At 36.7% G+C, this 10,594-nt stretch overlaps 1 long non-coding RNA gene across 3 annotated transcripts; it reads right to left on the reverse strand.

Moving 5' to 3' along the window:
* Positions 1-1,829: 1,829 nt before the first annotated feature.
* Positions 1,830-9,490, reverse strand: LOC117321265. Of its 3 annotated transcripts, none has more exons than XR_004531282.1 (7): positions 9,129-9,490; positions 6,144-6,243; positions 5,799-5,884; positions 5,246-5,311; positions 4,569-4,738; positions 4,310-4,368; positions 1,830-3,964 (listed from the first exon to the last, which is right to left on the reverse strand). It is a non-coding gene; the product is annotated as an uncharacterized LOC117321265 (long non-coding RNA). The 3 variants fall into 3 exon arrangements; XR_004531281.1 differs by lacking the exon at positions 9,129-9,490 and adding an exon at positions 8,384-8,724; XR_004531280.1 differs by lacking the exons at positions 5,799-5,884; positions 9,129-9,490 and having other exon boundaries at positions 6,144-6,240.
* Positions 9,491-10,594: the final 1,104 nt, after the last annotated feature.

Here is a 10,594-nt window from a genome sequence, read left to right on the forward strand (position 1 = left end):
TATATAAAATTTAAGATTCAGCGATAATGGCTGTCTGTCGGCCATGTTGTTTTCGGATCGGTTCCAAAATGCAACACCAGGGACCAAGGGGAACCTACATATGAAATTTGGGAAAGATCCCTTCAGTACCTTCTGTAAAATAGCGATAACAAACTTCAATTGTCAAAATACAAGATGGCTGCCTGTCGGCCAGGTTGTTTTCTGACTGGTCTCAAAATCCAATATGCATAACTAGGCACAGAGGGCACCCTACATATGAAATTTCTGAAAGATCCTTTCAGCAATTTCTGATAAATAACGATAACAAACTTCAATTGTCAAAATCCAAGATGGCTGCCTGTCGGCCATGTTGTTTTCCTATTGGTCCCAAGATGCAATATGCAGAACTGCAGACCAAGGAGAACTTATAAAAAAGTTTGAGAAAGATCCCTTCAGTACTTTCTGAAAAATAGCGATAACAAACTTCAATTGTCAAAATCCAAGATGGCTGCCTGTCGGCCATGTTGTTTTCCGATTGGTCTCAAAATGCAATATGCATAGCTAGGCACGGAGGGGAACCTACATATGAAATTGGAGAAAGATCCCTTCAGCACTTTCTTAGAAATAGCGATAACAAGTTTCAATTGTCAAAACTTAAGATGGCTGCCTGTCGGCCATGTTGTTTTCCGATTAGTCTCAAAATTCAATATGCATATCTAGGCACCAAGGGGAACCTACATATGAAATTGGAGAAAGATCCCTTCAGCACTTTCTTAGAAATAGCGATAACAAACTTCAATTGTCAAAATACAAGATGGCTGCCTGTCGGCCAGGTTGTTTTCTGACTGGTCTCAAAATCCAATATGCATAACTAGGCACAGAGGGCAACCTACATATGAAATTTCAGAAAGATCCTTTCAGCAATTTCTGATAAATAACGATAACAAACTTCAATTGTCAAAATCCAAGATGGCTGCCTGTCGGCCATGTTGTTTTCCTATTGGTCCCAAGATGCAATATGCAGAACTGCAGACCAAGGAGAACTTATAAAAAAATTTGAGAAAGATCCCTTCAGTACTTTCTGAAAAATAGCGATAACAAACTTCAATTGTCAAAATCCAAGATGGCTGCCTGTCGGCCATGTTGTTTTCCGATTGGTCTCAAAATGCAATATGCATAGCTAGGCACGGAGGGGAACCTACATATGAAATTGGAGAAAGATCCCTTCAGCACTTTCTTAGAAATAGCAATAACAAGTTTCAATTGTCAAAACCTAAGATGGCTGCCTGTCGGCCATGTTGTTTTCCGATTAGTCTCAAAATTCAATATGCATATCTAGGCACCGAGGGGAACCTACATATGAAATTGGAGAAAGATCCCTTCAGCACTTTCTTAGAAATAGCGATAACAAACTTCAATTGTCAAAATCCAAGATGGCTGACTGTCGGCCATGTTGTTTTCCGATTAGTCTCAAAATGCAATATGCATAACAAGGCACCAAGTGGAACCTACATATGAAATTTCAGAAAGATCCCTTCATGAGTTTCTGAGAAATAGCGATAACAAACTTCAATTGTCAAAATCCAAGATGGCTGCCTGTCGACCATGTTGTTTTTCGATTAGTCTCAAAATGCAATATGCATAACTAGGCACCAAGGGGAACCTATATATGAAATTTCAGAAAGATCCCTTTATTACTTTCTGAGAAATAGCGATAACAAGAATTGTTTATGGACGGACGGACGGACGGACGGCGGACCACGGACGCAGGGCGATTTTCTAATTTCTAATAAAATCTGTAAAAATGTGTTCTCTTTGATTAATAACAAAAAACATGTTAATAACAAAAAAACATGTTAACAATGGTATTAATAAATGTATAAATATTTACATATAATTCCAAAATCATGTGTCTTATAGTGTAAACAGTTGAAATAGTTCCAAACTAAAAAAATATCAAATACACGGATAGTGATGTTTCACAAAACAACAAAGACAAAAGAAATTACACATTATTATAGCAGTGTCAAGAGAGGCTAATTAAAATGTCAAGTTTTAGGCAAACTCCAAAATTCACTAAAATTCCAGTACTTTTTCCAAAACATTTCCACATAGCATGGAAGCACTCTCTACATATCATAGACATGAGTAAATATTGATGCATTGCAAAATAAATATTGGACAATATTACAAAATCACAAATTCTCAAAATTCAGATAAATATTTCATTTTTAACCCCAAAATTCATGTATTATGTAGGGTGTGTCAAGATGTTCATACAACAATACAACTATATTCCAGTTTGGTAGAAGTAACATTGATACTTTTTGAGAAACTGATCAGGATATGAACACATTAAGAACCAAAAATTTCTAGATTCCCAGCAATCTTAATTTCCAGAGTCACTGTTCCATAGATTCTTGAAGATATTCTATAAATGAAGGCTGTGTTGTTGAGATTTTCACTGTGTGATCTAACTACATTTATACCAAGTTTAGTTTAATTTGACATGTACTTTTTAGGCAACAGATTAAAAGCACAAAAATTAAAAAGTGAAATAAGTAACATCATAGTCATGCTTAAATGAAATATGCTAATGTGTACAATCAGCTTAATACATTTCAGAATAAGGAGACAACATTGTGGAATATGTATGCCAACTTGTCTACTTTGAAAAGCAAATGGCTTAATTGTAGCAACTCTGTCTGAAACTGAACAACACTTACAGACCAGTGTGAAACAATCAAAGGGAGATAATTTAATAAAGGACAAGACCAGAGTTATGTCCCTTACATGAGAGATTGTATGCAATAATAAATATGATGGTTTACCTCTTTTGTTTTTTATACATTGTAGATGAGCGTTATCTAGATCATGTTGTAATTTTGTGGTTACCATGGTAACCAGGTCACTATACTTTGTTTTTTGGGTGTAGGGGGAATTTTTTCCAGTCAACTCCTCATAAACCTGTAAACTGCTTCAAGTCAAACTACAAAGGACTGACCCCTGCGAACCGTGACCATGGTTGACCACGATTGGCCATGGTCTAATTATCCATGGTCAAACCATGATTAACCATGGTCGACCTGGTTTAACCTTATAGTTGTAAAAAGTCTAATGTACTTGAGAGTTGGTTGACAATTATAATAAAAAAAAAAACAATACAGTACCTTTATGGAGAACAGTAAGGCCACATGATTAACTATGTACAATGTACATGCATACATGTACATTTTTTTTAATTATTATAGCAAACATCAAAAGCAAAAGTAGCGTCTTGAAAAAAAGGATCTTTCTAAAATAATATACAACTGTTAGCACAGATTGAAAACAATAAAATTACACAATGGACATGCATGTATAATTCTAAAATATCTTAGATAATAAGATTTGACAAAACATACCAATAAAAATCACTTCATTATTTGCTCTGGAAATCTAATTCAATGGCATTATTTTTTTTAAAGTACATGTACTCATAACACCCCCCCTCTACACCCCAAGACAGCGAGGAAAATGTTGTAAAGCCGACCATCAAATTTGGGTTTGGCAGCACAATGACTGTTTGTCCTCTGTCCTGTCACACTGTGTGATACAATATAATTTACTGGAAACAGAACCAGTAATATGGTGTGCACAACACGCATAAAGATTATCTTTGTGGCACACCATATCCATCAAGTCACTCAATGTGTGACCATTGTATGTCTGTATGTCTGTTGATGATGATGATGATGATGATGATGTTTGTTCTGTTGTCTTTGTTGTATCAGTCTGCTGTGGTGTTGGTGTTGATTGGGATATCCTTGTCGAGTCTGTCTGCTGTGATGTTCTAGGTGTTGTTGGTGTTGTTGGTTCACGGTGGTGTGTTTGGCTGGCCTTTCTTGAAACTTGCATGGGTTCTAAGGTTTTTTACTTCTCCATTTTCTTCTTCAGTTTCAAGAAGTCATTTTTCAGTTTTTCAAATTCTTCCCAGGTCACATACCTGCAATGCAATGTAAACAAGTGTGTCTATTGCAAACAATTGATAAGTTCCCTTTAGATTGGTATGCAACACAAAAATTACTTTTGGCCAATCATGTAGTCATACCTATCAACATCTGTAAATAAGCAGATCATGTGTACTGTTATCAATCCCAACCTTTAACTTCCCCTTAATTTAAAGATACTGGGCAAATTTGATGTGAAGTTATCTTGCTGAAACAGAGTGAAACTATTTGTTGAAATTAAGTGTTTTGATATGATTTTTATTGGTTGTTTTAAAATATGTTTTGCCTTTGATTTTCCCTATTAAATTTCATAAATGATTCAAAGCCAAAGAGTAGGATACCTTGAGTTTTCTCTAATTTTGGTTTCTTGGACAGAGACTGGCTCTTCTTCAAAATGTCCCTGCAATTCAGAAAACATACATATATTTTCTAACATTTAAAACCACCATAGAACACCAACACTGAGATACAATACAGTACCATACAAGTTGTATCATTGTCTCAGTACATTACAATACCTAAAAGTACATGACAGAACTGTCTTTCTTTAATATTGAAGTACAGAAACCAAAAACACTATTCAATAATATCTGTGCATACATTTTAACATCTAGGTCCAGGTCAGGAAGTGGTGGTGCCCTGGGTCAGGAAGTGGTGGTGCCCTGGGCCAGGAAGTGGTGGTGCCCTGGGTCAGGAAATGGTGGTGCCCTGGGTCAGGAAGTGGTGGTGCCCCGTGTCAAGAAGTGGTGCCAGCTGCACCAGTATCCTGTCTGTAAAGAAAATGGACTTTAAGACCAAATTTCAAGTCACAATTAATATAATGGACTGATTTATTTGATTCTACCATATCTTAGAAGTAGAGAAGATTTTTGAAATTTTAGTCAATTTGATCCTTTTTAGTCCCATCCCTGACAGGCCCCTTGGGGTTTAGGGACCATATAATTCCCATTTTTTGTGGACCTTCAGCCACTCAATAAGGTGTCAAATGTAACGTCATACCAGAGATTTACCTAGAATTTAGGGGAAACTACCTAGGTCATATATAAGGGGATTTTTTCTTTTGAAATCACATAGTTAAATTTTAAACATGAAACATTAATCTTTATGATAGGAAAATACATTTAACTTTCTGCAGTTGTAATTTAATAAAATTTTCATTTGATATATTTAGCATCTTAAGAGGTGCTTGATCTAAATTTTTTATGAATTTCAGTTTGTTTTTAGTGGTTCGATTTGCCACAGAAAATACAGTCACAATGGTTTTCAGTTTATGTTACCTGTTCTTTTGCTGCAAAGTCAGCTTTGTTTTTTGTTCCCCATTTGACAAACATTTTGGAACCTCCCTGCAAATATAAGAACCCTTGGTCAGGACCATTTCGGTATCATTCGATCCATGCAAGTTTCAGCTCAATCCCACCAATGGAACTTGAGAAGTTTGAAATGTGAAAAGTTTACACACTGCGGACGACGAACGACACACGATGACTATAGGTCATCCTGCCCCTAGGGGCTGCGGTGGCCGAGTGGTTAAGGTGTCCCGACACTTTATCACTAGCCCTCCACTTCTGGGTTGCGAGTTCAAAACCTACGTGGGGCAGTGCCCTGGGTCAGGAAGTGGTGGTGCCCTGGGCCAGAAGTGGTGGTGCCCTGGGTCTGGAAGTGGTGGTGCCCTGGGTCAGGAAGTGGTGGTGCCCTGGGTCAGGAATTGGTGGTGCCCTGGGTCAGAAAGTGATGGTGCCCTGGGTCAGGAAGTGGTGGTGCCCTGGGTCAGGAAGTGGTGGTGCTCTGGGTCAGGAAGTGGTGGTGCCCTGGGCCAGGAATTGGTGGTACCTTGGGTCTGGAAGGGGTGGTGCCCTGGGTCAGGAAGTGGTGGTGCCCTGGGTCAGGAAGTGGTGCCATCTGGACAAGTAGCCTGTCTGTAAAAAAAAAATACAAATTTCTTCGACTTTAAGGTGGCTATTAACCAGATTGCTTTACAAAAACATGAAGGAAAAACAAATAAATAAATTTTCCTTTATTTAAATACACCGGCTACTTAAGTATTAGCCAAACTATCAAATAGCTAGGTAGTGAACTACCATGCGTATTTGTACATGTTTATATTTACACATAAGTTATTTAATCAATTTTGCTATTAAAACCAGAAATTCAGCTGATTCAAATGTCAGCACGTACCCATTCCTTGGCATCTTTAAATTACTTGAAACCATTTCCTGTTGTGAGTGTTGAGATGGCTCTGATGTGGTCATTCTACTTTGTGTTGATATGATGTCAGCTGTAGGAATACAAGAAAGATTATATAATTAAGACATTCTCAGTCCTATGCAAGAACGAAACTCGTGTTTTATGAAATTTATACTAACTTACTACTTGATATGATATAGTTCATTTCACATATAAGTCAGGCCAAATGAAATAAGAAGTGTTTCCAGTTCCCAGTCCGTCCTAACCGGATAAAATGTTCCCAACCTAAACATTTTTTTATTCTAATTCTAAAAGTTGGACTGATAATTTTCCCGATTTGTTTATTACTGTTTTGTACAGTATTACACTCTGCTGTCACCAAAGCACTTCAAACACTTGTGTGTCAGGCGTCATGGTGATATCATAGCATGCAAAATGCCTGCCATTAGGGCTGGCAGTAGTTTGGTTATAGTTTAATGATAAAAGGTAAATTTCCCATCTAAAACCAACATTCAGGAAAGGGATGAAGTGGGTATACTAAAATATATACATGTAAACTATAAGATGACCAATTGCTGCTCTCTGATGAAAACAAAATAATGTTATAGTTTGAAGTGTTTCAATGATTTTTGAAGAAAAAACCCAGTTCATATTTGTATCTATGTACAATCTTTATCATTTACTTATGTCATATAGTTTATACAGTATTTGTAATGCCATTTCTTTTTCTTTTTTTAACCTTGTAGGATTATCTCTTCTTATGTTTACATTTCTTCTCAACCAATAGCGAGAAAAGGCAGAAAAGATGACCTATTGGAGAAGTTCTGAGACTGCTGAAATTAATGGAAGACAGGTATGATATTTTGTACATGTATACAAATTTATATATACATTTATGTTAACATTATATTCATGTGTATTTTGTGTCATAAAAATGACAGATGATATCAAAATTATGTACAATTCATTAAAAGATTCCAAATAATAAAGGGGACCATGGTGGCTGAATGGTTAACTGATACTTTACACAAGCCCTCCACCTCTGTGTCAAGAGTTTGAAACCATTGTGGGATATATTGTCAGATACTGATTGTAGATCTGTGACGTTTTCCTGTGAACACCAGCTTACCTCCTCAACCACATAAACTTGACATGTCTTTAAATGACCCTGGCTGTTCATAGGATGAAAAAATGAAATGAACGAAACCAAATGATAATTATACAACATGTATTTGATTGTATATACTTCCTGGCCAGAGAACTGTTATAAGTTTAACTATATCTTTAAAGACCAAATCAATTATGATATTTCTGTTTGTTTCAGACTCCACGCAGAGGCCCGAAAAGAATGTTATCACTTAAAGAAGAGTTAGCCGTCACATTGACGAGGCTCAGGAGAGGAATCGACACTGTTACCCTTCAATGGTAACATGTTTGGCATTTCAGAAGCTTCCCGGAGTCGCATAGTGATAACTTGGGTATCGTTAATTGCTGCTGAGCTCAAGTATCTTATCCTTTGGCCAAGTAGGGAGCAGATTTGCCATAAGTTACCAGCCTGTTTTATTCATTATCCCAAAACTAGGAGCATTATAGATTGCACTGAAATATTTGTCCAAAAAAGGTCATATAATCCCACAGATGTCCTCTGCGTTGGTCTCACTTTTGCCCGGAATAGAGAATATATATCGACTTTCTCCCAATGGATTGAATTCCAAATTTTCTACGTGACCATCAAAGAAAAGGCGATAGTCATCACAGGACTTGCAGGCTTTTAATTTACGCTTATCATACTCAGCACATGAACATAAAAGGTAATTAAATACATCAAAAAGAGTAAAGTTTGGTATATAGGCTATTTGTTCCCAATATGGGAAAAACCCTACTTGCTCTCAAAAATGGGAAATGTCTCTGTTCCCAGATAGGCCTACGAGAAAATCATTACTTTTTTTAACTTTGGTAGATCTAATAAATTATTTCAACCAAGGTCATCTGACTAAAATATGTATATCAATACATAAGGATAGTATTGTCCATCTAGAACTGGTCTAATGTTATTTTCCCTGAGATCTCAAAATCTCTGCCGTCAGTGTCACTTGAAACTGTGATGTTCCCACCCTGGGGAAAGTTTTCTCCGAGGGTTTATCTAGAGGTCTATATAAAATATTTTCCCATTGGTTCCCAAACTAGACAATGGGTCATCCGTCACACTTCTAAGTTGCTGTAAAGCTTACCAAAGTTTCCATTTTTGCATAGCGGCTTTGAAGGGTCAATACCTCCAGCGTTTTAATAAAACGAAAGACAACGTTCTCCCGATTGGGGTTTATATAGTTCTTGGAATAGTAGCGCGTGCAGAAGTTTCTGCTGACAGTTAATCTGGGCTCCGCTTTCATCCGTTTTCGGTTTATTGACCAATCAGCGCCGTCCTTACAAATCCCATGTTTTGTTATTGCTGGCAGACGAAAGCGTTCTATCATGCTGTCAGAGGATTCGAAAATAGTCATTTCTAGCGTAAATAACATTAGACGACACTTAAAATTGATACGATCGAAGTCTTAAGGATCTATATGAACAAGGTAAATACTCATGCATGTTGAATGTGAAATCCCCCGTAAATAGCCTAGATTATGTTAATATTGGTACAGCCCTATGATTCAACCACGTTAGGTGATGATGGCGGTCCTCGAGTTCGATCACAGCACAGGGGCATGTCTAGTTTTATATTAAAAAATAGTCAGAAATACCTATATATATTGTCAGGTATTTCTGACTATTTGTTTAATATAAAACTAGACATGCCCCTGTGTATGTTAGCTTGTAATTTGAGCGTCTCTAGCTCCGGCTCGTAACAATGATAACATGCAAATGTGACTGAAGTGATACTGAACAGTACATGTACATCGTTTCTTGAACGTCAAGTATGCCTGCAAAAAGGACAAACACGCTACATTATCTCTAAATAATGTCAACTGATCGTACAAAAATAACTCGTCATTTCAGCAGCTGTAGTGTTCCTTCAAAGACTCTCGTTGTTTCAACAGCTGATCATGATCGTACGCAAACCTTGCAGCTAACGAATCATATAGAATGTCGGACGTTTCGCACCACGACGTTTCGCCCCCAAGACGTTTCCCAGCAGGCACACAACGTTGATTCAACGTTGATATATAGTTGATCTTTAGTCGTGACGTCGATAAACGTTGATTCAACGTTGAAGCAACGTTGTTTTCTCGACGTTGAAGATTTGTTGAAATATGACATTGAAACAACGTTGATTTTTTTCAATTTTATCGACATTGGTTAAAAGTCGACGTTGTGAAAATGTTGAGACAACGACCGCTTTTCAACATAAATATCTTTTGGATTAAATAGTGTTATTCCATCAGTGATTGATAATAAAAAGTGCACTACTTGCTACAATTTTCTATAAAATATAATACCGCGGTACATAGTCCATTACTGCGATTATTAAAACGAAATTAACAGTCCGGATAATACATAGCGCCAATCCCACAGCGGGCAAGCGCATGCGCACTGTAAGTACAATTTGAAATCCAATGTTTACAACGCCACGGAAGACGGGAAGCCGAGAAGAAAGTTAACAGTTTCTGTCCTTTCTCTGAAGGTAAGTTTGATAATTTATGGTTTGTGATGATTATAAAGGTATTTGCCTCAGTACCGCTAAGTATCAATAGTGATCTTTCACACAGATATGTACTAAAGTGAAGTTTATGTGTTTTGTGTCCCACGTGTTAACCATATTTACAGTAGGCCTATAGGCTACTACTGATAGCTACTGCATTTGCCGTGTGTAATAAGTGATTTGTAAATAAGTTCAATTGTAAGCAATGGAATATTCATACAATGCCTTTCTTCATCTTTCTTTACATTAAATTAGTGATTACGATTAAATACAGTTGCTAAATCGCTGTGATTTAAGCGAGTAATATTCATACATGGCGGGGCAAGTCGATAATGAAATGTTCGAGCTGTTTCCCTTCGTAACGGTAATATATTTCGATCTTTTTATTAATTACCGGTAGCTAAGAATAATTAAATCATAATGTATGACTGGTGATATAAATGACATTGGATATATTAAGATAAGACGATATTTTGAATTTAATCATCGAATATTTTGCACTGTTATCTTTTTTCTGCAATAAACCTTATCTTGTGATAATGATAGTGTTACAATATGAAAGATACATGTACAGTAGGCCTAATATTTTTCTGACCAGTACGGTATGTTTTTCACGTAAATAGACAGATTTTCATTTTATTCTGTCACGTGTATAACAATATCTAAAGTCCCTGGTGTAACGGTTTAAGTTTGTGTGGTGAATGACAGTCCATGATGCTATGCCTATCATGTTGTCACTAGTGTCACATTTTACTACATTTGTCTCATGTGATAATTCGTGTACACGAAGTTAAGTTGGGTA

Source organism: Pecten maximus, unplaced genomic scaffold (assembly GCF_902652985.1).
Source record: "Pecten maximus unplaced genomic scaffold, xPecMax1.1, whole genome shotgun sequence".
NCBI lineage: Eukaryota > Metazoa > Mollusca > Bivalvia > Pectinida > Pectinidae > Pecten > Pecten maximus.